The sequence below is a fragment of the Alosa sapidissima genome, chromosome 17 (genome assembly GCF_018492685.1).
Source record: "Alosa sapidissima isolate fAloSap1 chromosome 17, fAloSap1.pri, whole genome shotgun sequence".
NCBI classification, from domain to species: Eukaryota; Metazoa; Chordata; class Actinopteri; order Clupeiformes; family Clupeidae; genus Alosa; species Alosa sapidissima.
Genome location: NC_055973.1, coordinates 17375206 through 17387136, shown reverse-complemented (window position 1 = coordinate 17387136; position 11931 = coordinate 17375206).

Sequence of the window (11931 nt, the reverse complement as noted above, 5' to 3'; positions counted from 1 at the left end):
ATGCTAGTCGGATGGAAGCCGATGACACAGGCGGACGGTTTCTGTTGGACCATCAGTAGGGCGAATGTTTGCATACTGAACTCGGTGCCAGCGCCGTCTCCAGACTTGAGCTGACTGTGTGGTCCCCTCCAAGCTTACATGATCCACCTTTGGAGTGAGGGCATTTTTGAGGCTAAAAAGACCCACAGCAAGCTGTGTGAGTCCCTTTAATGTTAATGGTGCAATGTTTTGTCTACGCTTTTAATTTGTAATTTGTTTTACCTTACTGTATGGTGTAACCCAGTGTTACCCAAAAGCACACATCACACCGGTCACATTAATCTTACTTTGGAAAGTTATGTTGTTAATATTACGTCATGCAACACTTACATTCATATTTTTCTTTAATAGTGCACCAAGTTTTGAGGTGTAGAAACAACCAACCAAGCAAAATGAGTAAAAAAAGAAAAGAAAAAAAGAATAATTCTGTACCCTGGAGGAGAACTACAGAGCATTTTTATATAAATGGTGGTTTGTGTTGGCCTTGGATTCTTTTGATTTAGGTTTTAATAGTAATAAATCGTGGTAATGGCGAATAGCGAAGTGGTTGACATCAGAAGTAGGTTCCCAAACCTTCTCAGCATGAGGGTTAAAATAAGGCCTGGTTTGTTATGGCTGAGGAAGGCCCCTCATTTAGTGGTCTGATGGATCCTGTTAGATCCAAATATAAGCGCAAATGAACGACCTCATCACAAGCTGTTGCCATTGCACACACACAGCACTGCACCAGTTGTCCAAAAGACCTGGTTTTCATTTTCATATTTACAGCTTGGCCGAGATATACATTTATATCACACTAATATAGTGCTTCTACAGATCCACGGAGCCACTGAAACCATTGTAAAAACACATTATAAAGACTTTTATTAAACATTTTAAAGATATATGGATAATATGGGTGATTAATAACATTATTGATTTTTATCTGTCTATCTCCTAAGACAAATAAAGTATAGTTGTGTAAATTTAGTGAAGCAAATGTCACATTTTCATACTGATATTGTTGACTCAAAATCATCAAATCCAAATGTATCGCTCATCTCCTCTAACCTTGACCAAGACATCTTTTCAAAAACCTCCACTTGGTAGTGACACCTGCTACAAAATGACATCTGTCAAATGATCTGCAGCAGTATCCTGAATGAGAGCAAGACTGCAGGAGAGAGGGAGAGGGAGCGAGTTAGTCAGAGAGAGTTTGACAGTGATCAGGCCTGAGTACAGATTGAACATGGCAGACGCATGTGCTGAAAGGCTTCACTGCCTCTGACTCAGACATAATTATTACCAGTTCCCCTCAAAGTGGGAGTCCAAACACTGAATGGGGAGAGAGTGAGGGAGAAAGAGAGAGAGAGAGAGAGAGAGAGAGAGAGAGAGAGAGAGAGAGAGAGAGAGAGAGAGAGAGAGAGAGAGAGAGAGAGAGAGAGAGAGAGAGAGAGAGAGTGAGAGATGGATGGGGCTCCAGAGGGGGGGAAGAAAAGACGTTGTCCATACAAGGCTCCAGATCTCCCCACTCGCCTGTCAGTAACAGACCACATTGTTTTTGAACAATCGCTGCTAATTTGCCATCTGGTTTGGGCCCCTTTGTGGCGCAGGGTGAAGGCATTGTGCCCAGGTCATTAGGGACTCGTCTCTGAGATGGGCCCAGTGAGAGTGGCTGAAGGTTGGAGTGGGGTGCAGGGGGTGTGTGTGTGTGGGACCATCGCTGGGCTGGATGGGGGTGGGGGCATGTTGCATGTGGACAGAGAAGCTGAGAGGTTAAGAGACCACAGGCGGCCTCTTTCGGACTCCTTCCTTACCCGCCCTAGCCCACTCCACCCCACCCCCTGCCCTCCTCCTCCTCCTCGCTCCTGTGAGCCCATTCTCAGCAGACCAACTAGGTTGAGGAGTGGGGGGTGGTGGTGTGGAAGGGGGTTGTTACTGAACCTGAACAAACATGAACAAAGAATCCAGTGTCTAAGTGTCTCCCCTCTCTCTCTCTCTCTCTGTCTCTCTCTCTCTCTAACTGTGTGTGTGTGTGTGTGCATGTGTGTGTGTGCGTGTGTGTGTGTGTGTGTGTGTGTGTGTGTGTGTGTGTGTGTGTGTGTGCGTGCGCGTGTGTGTTTTTGTCTCTGTGTGTTTGTCTGAGGGGTGAGAGGCAGGGAACAGTGTTTCAGCTCACAAATCAATACCCACTGCCTTACCTGCACTCAAACCAGTGTACTCAAGGAGAGAAGAAGAGAGCAGGAAGGAGAGGAGGGAGACCCTTGGGTGATGGTTAGTGATGCATTATTGAAAGGTGAAAGCCACAGAGGAGATGCAGGTTTTGTCTTTAAAATATGATTTTTAGGCTGCTAGAGTTCAGGTTTTCCAAAAGAAGGTGAGGTGAACAAAATCACTGACCACTGCTGAAAATGCAATTGCCCTTAGCAACAACCTCACCACACACCACCTTTAAATATTCTCCAAAATGTATCCTAATCAGAGAGCCTCTCTTACTGACCAGGCATTTAAACATTTATCAATCTTTTTAACCTTCAACCACAGATAGCCTTGTGAACAAAGTGCCCTATCAGTCTGAAAACATGAAATCCCTCAAAGAATTGGAAACACACTGTTGCACTTAATGCAGTTATTTAGTTAGTAACTTTTTTTTACTTTTTAGACATGCATTATTCACCACACATTCAATATATCATATAACATGAATTCTAATCAAAAGAAACCTGTGGTTTGTTCGGGTGTGAGTAATGCATGATATTCTCCTTGAAATGTTAAACAAACAAACAAATAAAAACAATTAACAAGCAATATGTGTATGGAATATATAAACCTATCATTACTACTTAACAACTGGTGCATTGATCACATATAGTTATTCATTGTCTCAGGTAAGTCTCTTTCAAAATTCTAGTACACCTTAAATATTGCAAGTCTGTATTGTATATTGATACGCATACTGTATCTAAAAGAATAGCAATGATAGTTAATGCTTAACTGCATCTCAATAGGTCTAAGTTATAGATTACATCAGCTCTCTGAGATAATTCTGCTCACAAGTAGTCATTAAATAATAATGGATAAGTATCTAACATGTTGTTTTATTCTTTACTCATTAATATGTGAGTTCAGCACTGAACATAACATTAGTGATCAGTGAGTATACACTGGATGGATACAATTACCTAATTCCTACAACTTGTCATCCAATATGATGAACCCTCTACAGAAATGATAGCTGATTCTGCAGCATATCTCTATCTGGGTGATAGTTGAAGATAATGAAAATATGTATCACATTCATATTCAGAAAGGATACCATCTCAAGGCACCTCCAGAGGCAATCAAAGTCCTGATCCATTACATTTTTCTATAATTCATATTTGCACGCTCCCTCTGCAAATTGTGTTCCATGCCAGTGAGAGAAGGAGAAAGAGAGAGAGAGAGAGAGACATCTACTTGTCAGTCATTAAGTTTGATTTGACATTTTCTTTATTCTTTTTTCATTATTTATCTGGTTTGTTATCATTTCACCCAGCCCTCTCAAAATCAAAACTTTCATAATTTTCATTTGTAGTTTGAGTCTATCCATCAAGCACATACCGCTCAGATTTTTGTCACACTGAAGAGTGACAGGAATAAAAAAATGAATATCCTTTATATAACACCAACAACACATGTCGCTCTGTATTAGCAGCCTAGTGGGCTCACAGAAGAGTAAGACAACATGGGAATCTACACGTCAGTGCTATTTAATTAGTGAACAAGAACGTGATGTGGTATGTGACAGCTTTCAGGAGAGAGGGGCCCAGATCTGTGCAGTTTGACATCTCGTTGTTGTGGTGGATTGTAACGTCTGTCTTGTGTGTGGAGGCTCTTATTTTTTATTTGTTAAGGCTGATCCCTAATAAGGGGTTCATCAAGTTGTGTACCTTTTTCAGGCGTGCGTGTTACGTTGACCAAAGAACATCTTTCCTGTATCCACCTTGTTCACCATGACAAATTAGAGGACTGCAAGAGGCACTGCGTGAAAAAAAAAAAGTTAAACGCTGTAAAACATGATCACATCTGCAGCTGTATGTCTGATTTCCATGCACATCAGGAGAGACAAGACAACTGAGGCAAGAAGGCTTCACAGGAGATACCTGTAATAGCCTTGGCCTAAAGCAGAGTGTCTGTAGGGCAATGCATGAGTCCATTACAAAGTCATCACATTATATAAATAGGCTCAAAATAGTGGAAGGCTGGTATAATTGTGTCCGTCTACTGTCTGTGGGTAGCGTGAATGTTGGACAAAGAATAACACACATTTCCCTGAAAGGTATAATTTTAAGGACATTTTTGGAGGCTCAGTGTCTTTTGTCAACAGTGTCCCCACAGCCTTTGTCATGGAACTTTGAGCACCAACGTAGATGTGAATTATGTTTGAACAAGTGAGGTAGAGTCCTCTGGTGCAGAACAGCAGTGCATAAGCCAGGACATGTTGGCATTTCCCCACATCGAGAGAAATTTATCAATGTCAGACATGGTTGATGGAACTCAATTAGTGCTCTTTGAGCAAATGACCAAATGAAAGAAATATGCAAAGGGAATTTGCTTAACATGGTGGAAAAGAAGTCCTGCAGCTGTGATATGGTAGACTAACATAATTGACTTCATTTAAATGCACAACTCCATCCGTCTCAGGAGAATTCACACACTCCCTTTTGTGTTGTTTTAATGTAGTAGAATACAGGTGATTTCGCTTGGCCATGCAAGAAATTACAGCGCTGTGTTTAGACAGCAAACTAGTTCATTTTCCATTCAGGCAGCAGTGGAAACTGGCTCCCTCAGAAGCTATGTTCACGTCCATATCTGTGGCCTGGCCCCATCTCAACTAAGAACACATTCAGTCGCCGAAAGCCCATTGTAACAATACAGTCCTGCGTCCACCACCACCACCACACCCTTTTGGTCGGTCTCCAGAGGAGCCGTGAGGGCCGGCGACCACGTCTGAGACGTGTGCGGGACAGGAAATGGTTTTGCACTGTATTCAGCAGCGCCTCAACTAGTCTGTACACTCCACCCTAGAAGAGACGCAGACTCTTACACTCACACGTTCCATCGGCAGTGAGTTATTGTCCCTCCCTGGCTACTGAAACACACATACACACACACACACATACTCTCTCTTTCTTACACACACAGACGCACCCACATGACGAAGAGAAGATATATGCATCTGTAAAAGAGAGCTGCGTCATCCATCTTCACCATGGCTGATAGAGTGTCATATTTGTGGACCTGGGCCTCACAGGTTGTCAGTTTAGTGTTGTCTCGCATTCTGTGGTGGTCCCTGGCTCTTAACTAGGTGCCTCAGGGCAAACTGCAGTCGCTAAATGACCCCACATGCAAATACCATGGGATTATGATGGTGTTTAAAAAAAAAAACAGACGGAAGACCACCTATTGTAGGAAAAGCCAGTACGAGTAGTGATTTGTACCACTGAAATATCTCCATCTGGGCTCCACAAGCCCCTGCACAATGCAGTGCATATTGGATTTGTTTACGCACCATTTCCATTCAATGGAGGCCCACGATTGGAGGTATCAGTGGGGAGGGGTAGGACCTCGGACAGGAGCTCCATTTGCTGATTGGGATTAGGAGTTTAAGGTTGAGTTTCAGAGTCCACAGTCACTCCCTCAAGACACATGGAGATGTGGAGGAGACCAGACACCGAGTTCGCATAACACTAATCCAGCTTTCCTACACTAAACCCTAAATTGCTGTCAGTCTTCAGTTCCTCTCTATGTAAATGAGGCCCACTTAAATCACATTTTGGAAAAGCAGGAGATTACAACCGGGGGGGGGGGGGGGGATGTGAAGATATGTGACAAAATGCGTGACAATTATTTGTCTGTCTTTCAGAATGAAGCCAAGTGGCTGTTGGGAAAGTAATCGCCGGAGACAGATGGGGCGACACAGATTCATTTAAATGGATTTAAAACATTTTCAGGCAATTAGGGAAAGTCCTGTGTCTCCAATATTAACTATGTGTTAATTAACTCATAATTTCTTTAATTAATTGTTTTAAATTCCCCTGATACAATGTGTGAATTTAAGGACATTTGAATTAGTTAAAAGAAGTTGGTTTTAGTCTATGCAATCTTCACTAAACTCTACTGTACGAGGTAGGGCATACCTAACTGGTCCTGAGGACAAAAAACTTTTTGACATACTGAAAAATGCAGCTGGATGGACTTAGGGAGACAGTGTGGCGTCAAGTAGATGTTAATTAGTGAGCTTGCCCACCCCCCAACCCTGAGTCTATTCAGCTTGCTCAACCTCTCTCTCTCTCTCTCCTCCACTCTCTCACTCCCCACCCAGTGAGTAAACACCACATTCCTCCCCTTCAGTTTTCTGCCTCTCTTACAACTCCACTGGCCCACGGACGATTCTCTTCATGCAACCTGTCCACTCTACAGGGGGGGAAGGGTGGAATTGTTTAAACAGTGCTGATTGGGAGCAGTTCTCTGTAACCTTTCACCTTTTTACCCCTCTGCTCCCCCTATACTTCTACACTCTATCCATCCTTCCTCGTCATCCTCCTTCTCTCTTTCTCCCCCCTTTTCCACACGCCAGCTGGCTGCCCTCTCCAGCTTGCAGTGGCTTGGGCTGGAGGGAAAGGCGGCCATTGAAGAAGGAAATTGGTCATGTTTTTTAAAAGGCCCTCCTTGAGCAGTCCTTATTGGTCCTTGTGAATTAAAGGCAAATGCTGGAGCGCCCTGCCCACGTTTTGGAGCGATTCAGGGGTGAGGGTTGACTTTTGTTCTGGCTAGGCAGTGCTTTTCTCCAAACTTTGTGCAGTTAGTGAAGGATTTGTTCTCTTTAAAAAGGCATATTCATCCAAGGATAATGTTCAGGAGGCCATTGTGTGTTCATATTAAATATAAAGGTATACAAATGCAAACCAAGTACACATCTAGAAACCATCTTTTCCCACCAGGACTGGACAATGTCAGGTTTAAGTGAAATTAAAGTAAAGATTAAATAAAAAAAGGTCTGTATAAAAATATGACAATGAAGCATTGCCTCTCATACACCTGATTGCTAAACCTCCATGTCCTTGAAAGGTAAGAAATGGTAAGAAAATTCCCAAGGTAGGCAAGTTGCAATAACCTAATTAAAGTATGGAAACATAAAATCAACAGCCATTTATTTCACCAAACAGCTATATTTGAAACCAAGTCTGGAGATGACCATTAGGCTATGGCTAACAGCTAGGCAACTGCGCAACAGTAGGTAAGCTAATGTATAAAAGTTTGATATCTACCTAAAGCATTTTTAAAGAATCTACATAGTACAATGGTGGCCTATGTTCACGCTTGGCATCTTTTTTTGACAAGAAAAGTTGTCCAGGGCGCTTTTCTGATTTGAAGAAATCTGGCAATTTGCTGCTATAACAATGTGAGCTAATCAAAAGGTAGCAAAAGATAGCTAACATGCTAGTTTTTCGAGCAACTGCAATAAAGACAAACGCTGACCAAACAATTTGGGACATGTCCAGTTTATAACTTCATAAATGAATATGGTGAAACAGTTTAATTCTTACATCATTAGTTCATTGTGCTCAAAGTCAATCGTAATAAGTTTCTTCAGTCTCAATTTCTGCTTGTTATGAACATCTCATTACCAGCTTGTAATTGGTCAGCTGTCAAAAAAGCACTTGATGTAAGGGGCTTTTTTCTGAGCAGTTGAACTTTTTCTATTTTAAAAAGACACCCTGAGCTGCAGGAAAAAACACATGCATAGAAGCATCTGCTAAATCTACCTCTATCTAAATCTAACTTAAGGTTATTTTTACAAACACATGGTAGGTGTGTAGACATTCTTGTGTTCCCAAAAACAGAAGAACTGATCTCTTCAGTTTACAGTAGGCTAACTTGCAGACTGAAAAACTAGCTAGCTACCTTCTGTTTGACTGTTGTTTGTGATGCATGTGGGGCACAGACGATTTCACAAGGCCTTGGACTAGTAGCACAAGATTGTAAGATTATTTTTTTTTGTCAATACTATTAGCTTCAAACTGTGGTTTAAAAGAATGATTCAGCAAACCAAGTCTTGTTGAAATATGTGTAAAGTTTTACCATATATTCAAATACATATTTTGAATTGAAAACCTGCCCTGCTGGTTAGCCTGCTAAAACTCAAGCAGCTACTTAGCTCTCATTTTCATACCAACTTTTCCAGCATCATGATGGATGCCCACCATTTTACAGCCATCTTGACATGTTTGACATATTTATGCAGTTCGGTTTAGACACATCTAAGCCCATGCCCTGGATATTTAGCACTCACTGCAGACCCGTGTTAGGTTCACCTAGAGGTTAGTGTAATCCAATGTAGCAACTACCACTCGCCTCTAAAAAGCATGCAAATGTCCCACAGCTGCCAGGGGTGTGACTTGAAATCTTCAAAGGTTGTAAATGCTTATATTATCGAATCACTTAAGAAGTGATGTTTAAGGCATTTGTTAAAGCGGTGGTGCACCCCTGGAAGACATCATTTTTCATCTATTATCAAAACAGATGTGTAGATCAAATACTTGGCTGTAGAACAGTGGTCCTGATGGAACAGACCCTCAGAGCATGGCATTGGCTATTTATCTCCCCACCATGCCATAAATGAAAAAAGCAAAACAAAAGACAGAGTAGTAACATCCATTTTTACTTCTATGAAGAACACCTTCTAATGTTTATGTCTCCGTCATACATGACAGAGGTCTTCTTTTTATGATTCATCGAGCCCTCATTATTGAAAATGAATGAATGGAAATATTCATGACTATGTTTCTGTATCAGCTGTACACAATTGGTCTCCACAGGCTACTGCTTCATGAGTGATTCAAACCACCACTCACAAGACAAGAGAGCTGTACCATTACAGTTAGCAAATGAGTACATTTTGTAAACAAAGGATTTCAAAGTAGTTCCTGATGTATTCCTAATGTAACGTCTCTCAGTAACAAATATGTATGTACTGTATACAACTAGGGCAATGGAACAGAGTGCATGTGCGGGGCACAGACAGTTTGGCGTTTTTCTTTTTTTGGGTGGCTGGATGATGTTGTTTGGGGGTGTGTGTGGGGGGGGGGGTTGTGGCGGTCTGTCTGATGTCTGGGGATGGGAGGGGTGGGCTCCAGCTGTGCAGCGGGCCTTCGGAGCTTGTCATCGCATCAGGAGGCATCTGCGGAGAGGCGGCTTGTACCCAACCCCAACAGCGCAATGCCTCTCCCAGTAATTACTGAAGAGAGGCAGGCCCAACGCGACTCATTCACATGGGCACACATGGGCACACATGGACACACACACACACACACACACACACACACACACACACACACACTCTCTCTCTCTCCTACTGTCCTGAATTCAAACATACAGACTATAGTGGACAATAAATTGTTGGATCAGTGTCTCAAGAAGTAAATCACGCTCCCAGGTTCTTTGAGTTACAGAGATTATTTTAATCAGTTTAATAATGTTAATGATTAAATGTGAATTATGTCATTGCAATGCATGCTGTTTCGATTTTTTTTTATCATGGCATGACTGGCAGATGGACTGGCATTACATTATGCAAGCTCCTGATTGATGACCTCAGAGGAAGTGACCTGTGAATGAGCAGTTTGTCACTCACTGCCCCCTCACATGCAGATGGAATTCCTCAGTGTCCTTGCTTGAACCTAGCTGTGGTGATCTGCCACTGGACAGGCTTTGTTAACGGGTGAGGTCTGTGTGTGAAAAGAAAATGGGCTGTTTTTTTGTTCACATGCCCACAGAACATACTAAAGTAGTATACAACAATATAAGGCAATAAACATTTTTTCTCAGATACAGTAATTCTGTCATATACAAGCAAACTGATACAATAATTAAGGTTTCTTATTTCAGTCTCACCGCACTGGGTGGTGATGAGATACAAGAGTGTGTTCCAGCATGTTTAGCTAATCAGTCAAGAGGGTGTTTAAAGTGCTATCTGTCACTTAGGCAGTAGTTTGTGTGTGTGTGTGTGTGTGTGTGTGTGTGTGAGATACAGAGAGAGAGAGAGAGAGAGAGAACAGGATATGTGTGTGGGTTGGAGAGGTCACGGGGAGGGACAGGCCATGACGGATGGTGTGGAGGGTCAGGGAGGAGGGCGCTTGCTGAAACACTAAGATTTATGTGGCCACAGCCAGCAACTGAGACATTGTTATGCTCTCTTGGCAATTTCCATATGACTGTGATCGAGGAAAGAGGCCTAGGTTATGTATGTGTGTGCGTCCATTTGTCTATGCATTTTTGGTCCACAGTATCAGTATGTGCTTGGTTGCATTAGGTAGTTTCCCTAGTCAGTGTCCATCCACGTGTGTGTGTGTGTGTGTGTGTGTGTGTGTGTGTGTGTGTGTGTGTGTGTGTGTATGTGTCGTCTTCCCACAACTGTACTTTAGGGTCTTGTGAAAAATACACCAGACGCTAGGCTGAAAATAGAGATGAAGTTCGTTCTGCTCCTGGCTTTTATGGCGTTTGATTTGACATCCTAATTGCCACATGGAAGACCAAAATATTGTGAGCTTCCCAAATCGAACCTGCAATTGAACCAAAACAATCTATAGATAGAACCCGAACCAAACAGGTCTAGTATCACCTTAAAGAAAGGAAAATCTAGAGCGAGAGAGAGAGAGAGAGAGAGAGAGAGAGAGAGAGAGAGAGAGAGAGAGATTATCCAAAGTAATAAAGTGAAAAATCCAACCGTCAGTTAATAGATTTGATCTTTCGTCCTTTCTTATTCTGTACCCAGTCCTTATTGTTCCCTCCTCTCCTTTTGCAGGGAAGCAACCAGTGCACAGCTAACAGACAAGCCTGTCAGGCTGTAATAATTACATACGGTTGTCAGCAAGGACACTGACAGCTCTACCCTCAATTATGTCTACAGAAAGAGAGAGAGAGAGAGAGGCAGGGAGGGAAAGACAGAGGGGGAAAGAGAGAGAGACAGTGATTTACAGTGAGAAGGGGAGAGCAGGCAAGCAGGAAGGCAAGTTTTCCTGTGCCTCTCCCTCAGTGGCCTGTGGGGATGAGGCAACGGAAATTGCCCTTTCAGGTCCATCTCCTTAATTACAGCTGGTGATGAAAGAAGATAGAGAAATGTCCCTACACTGTATTTTACAGCAAAGTGGAGGCCAGTGTCCTCAGGAATTGCAACATACTGAAGCTCAAAGCATGGCCGACTGTACAAGGAACTCATGTGGTAAAGCCTTGCAAAAAAAATTCCAGCCATTAACCTTTGACCTCATTCACGCAGCCTTCACCGTGGCAACATCATAAGGAGGCGGGGGGAGGAGGTGATATGCGTCTCAAGTGTGAGGAAGTCATTTTTGTGTAGTATATGAGTAAAGGCTAAGCTGAGGAGTGAAATGAGATAAAATGTAGAGAGAATCTTCCCTGGTGAGATTTTGAATTAATCTCTGAGGGCTCAGTGTAAATGAAGTAAGGGAATAATCTCAGCCATGGGGAGTTACATCCCTGAACATATGGTGACACCAGGTTTACTAGATGGCAAATGTTTTATGATAGAGATATTTTCTGTCAAAGAGAGCTGACTGAGGAGCAAAGTGATCATGTGAGCACACTAAGTATGACATTGGCCATGTTGCTCTCTGCCAGTTTTCTGTCATCTGTCTGGCTCTACCTCACTGTTTCCCTTCTCCCCTCCCCCTATTCAGTCTTATTCTATCCATCCTCCGATATCCCTTCCATGTGTCTACCTCCATCCTTCCCTCTCTCTCTCTCCCTCTCTCTCTCTCTCTCTCTCTCTCTCTCCCTCTCTCTCTTTCTCTCTCTCCTATAGTGAGATGATGAGTTTAGGGTGGACGAGGATGCTTTCCTTTCCAAAAATGA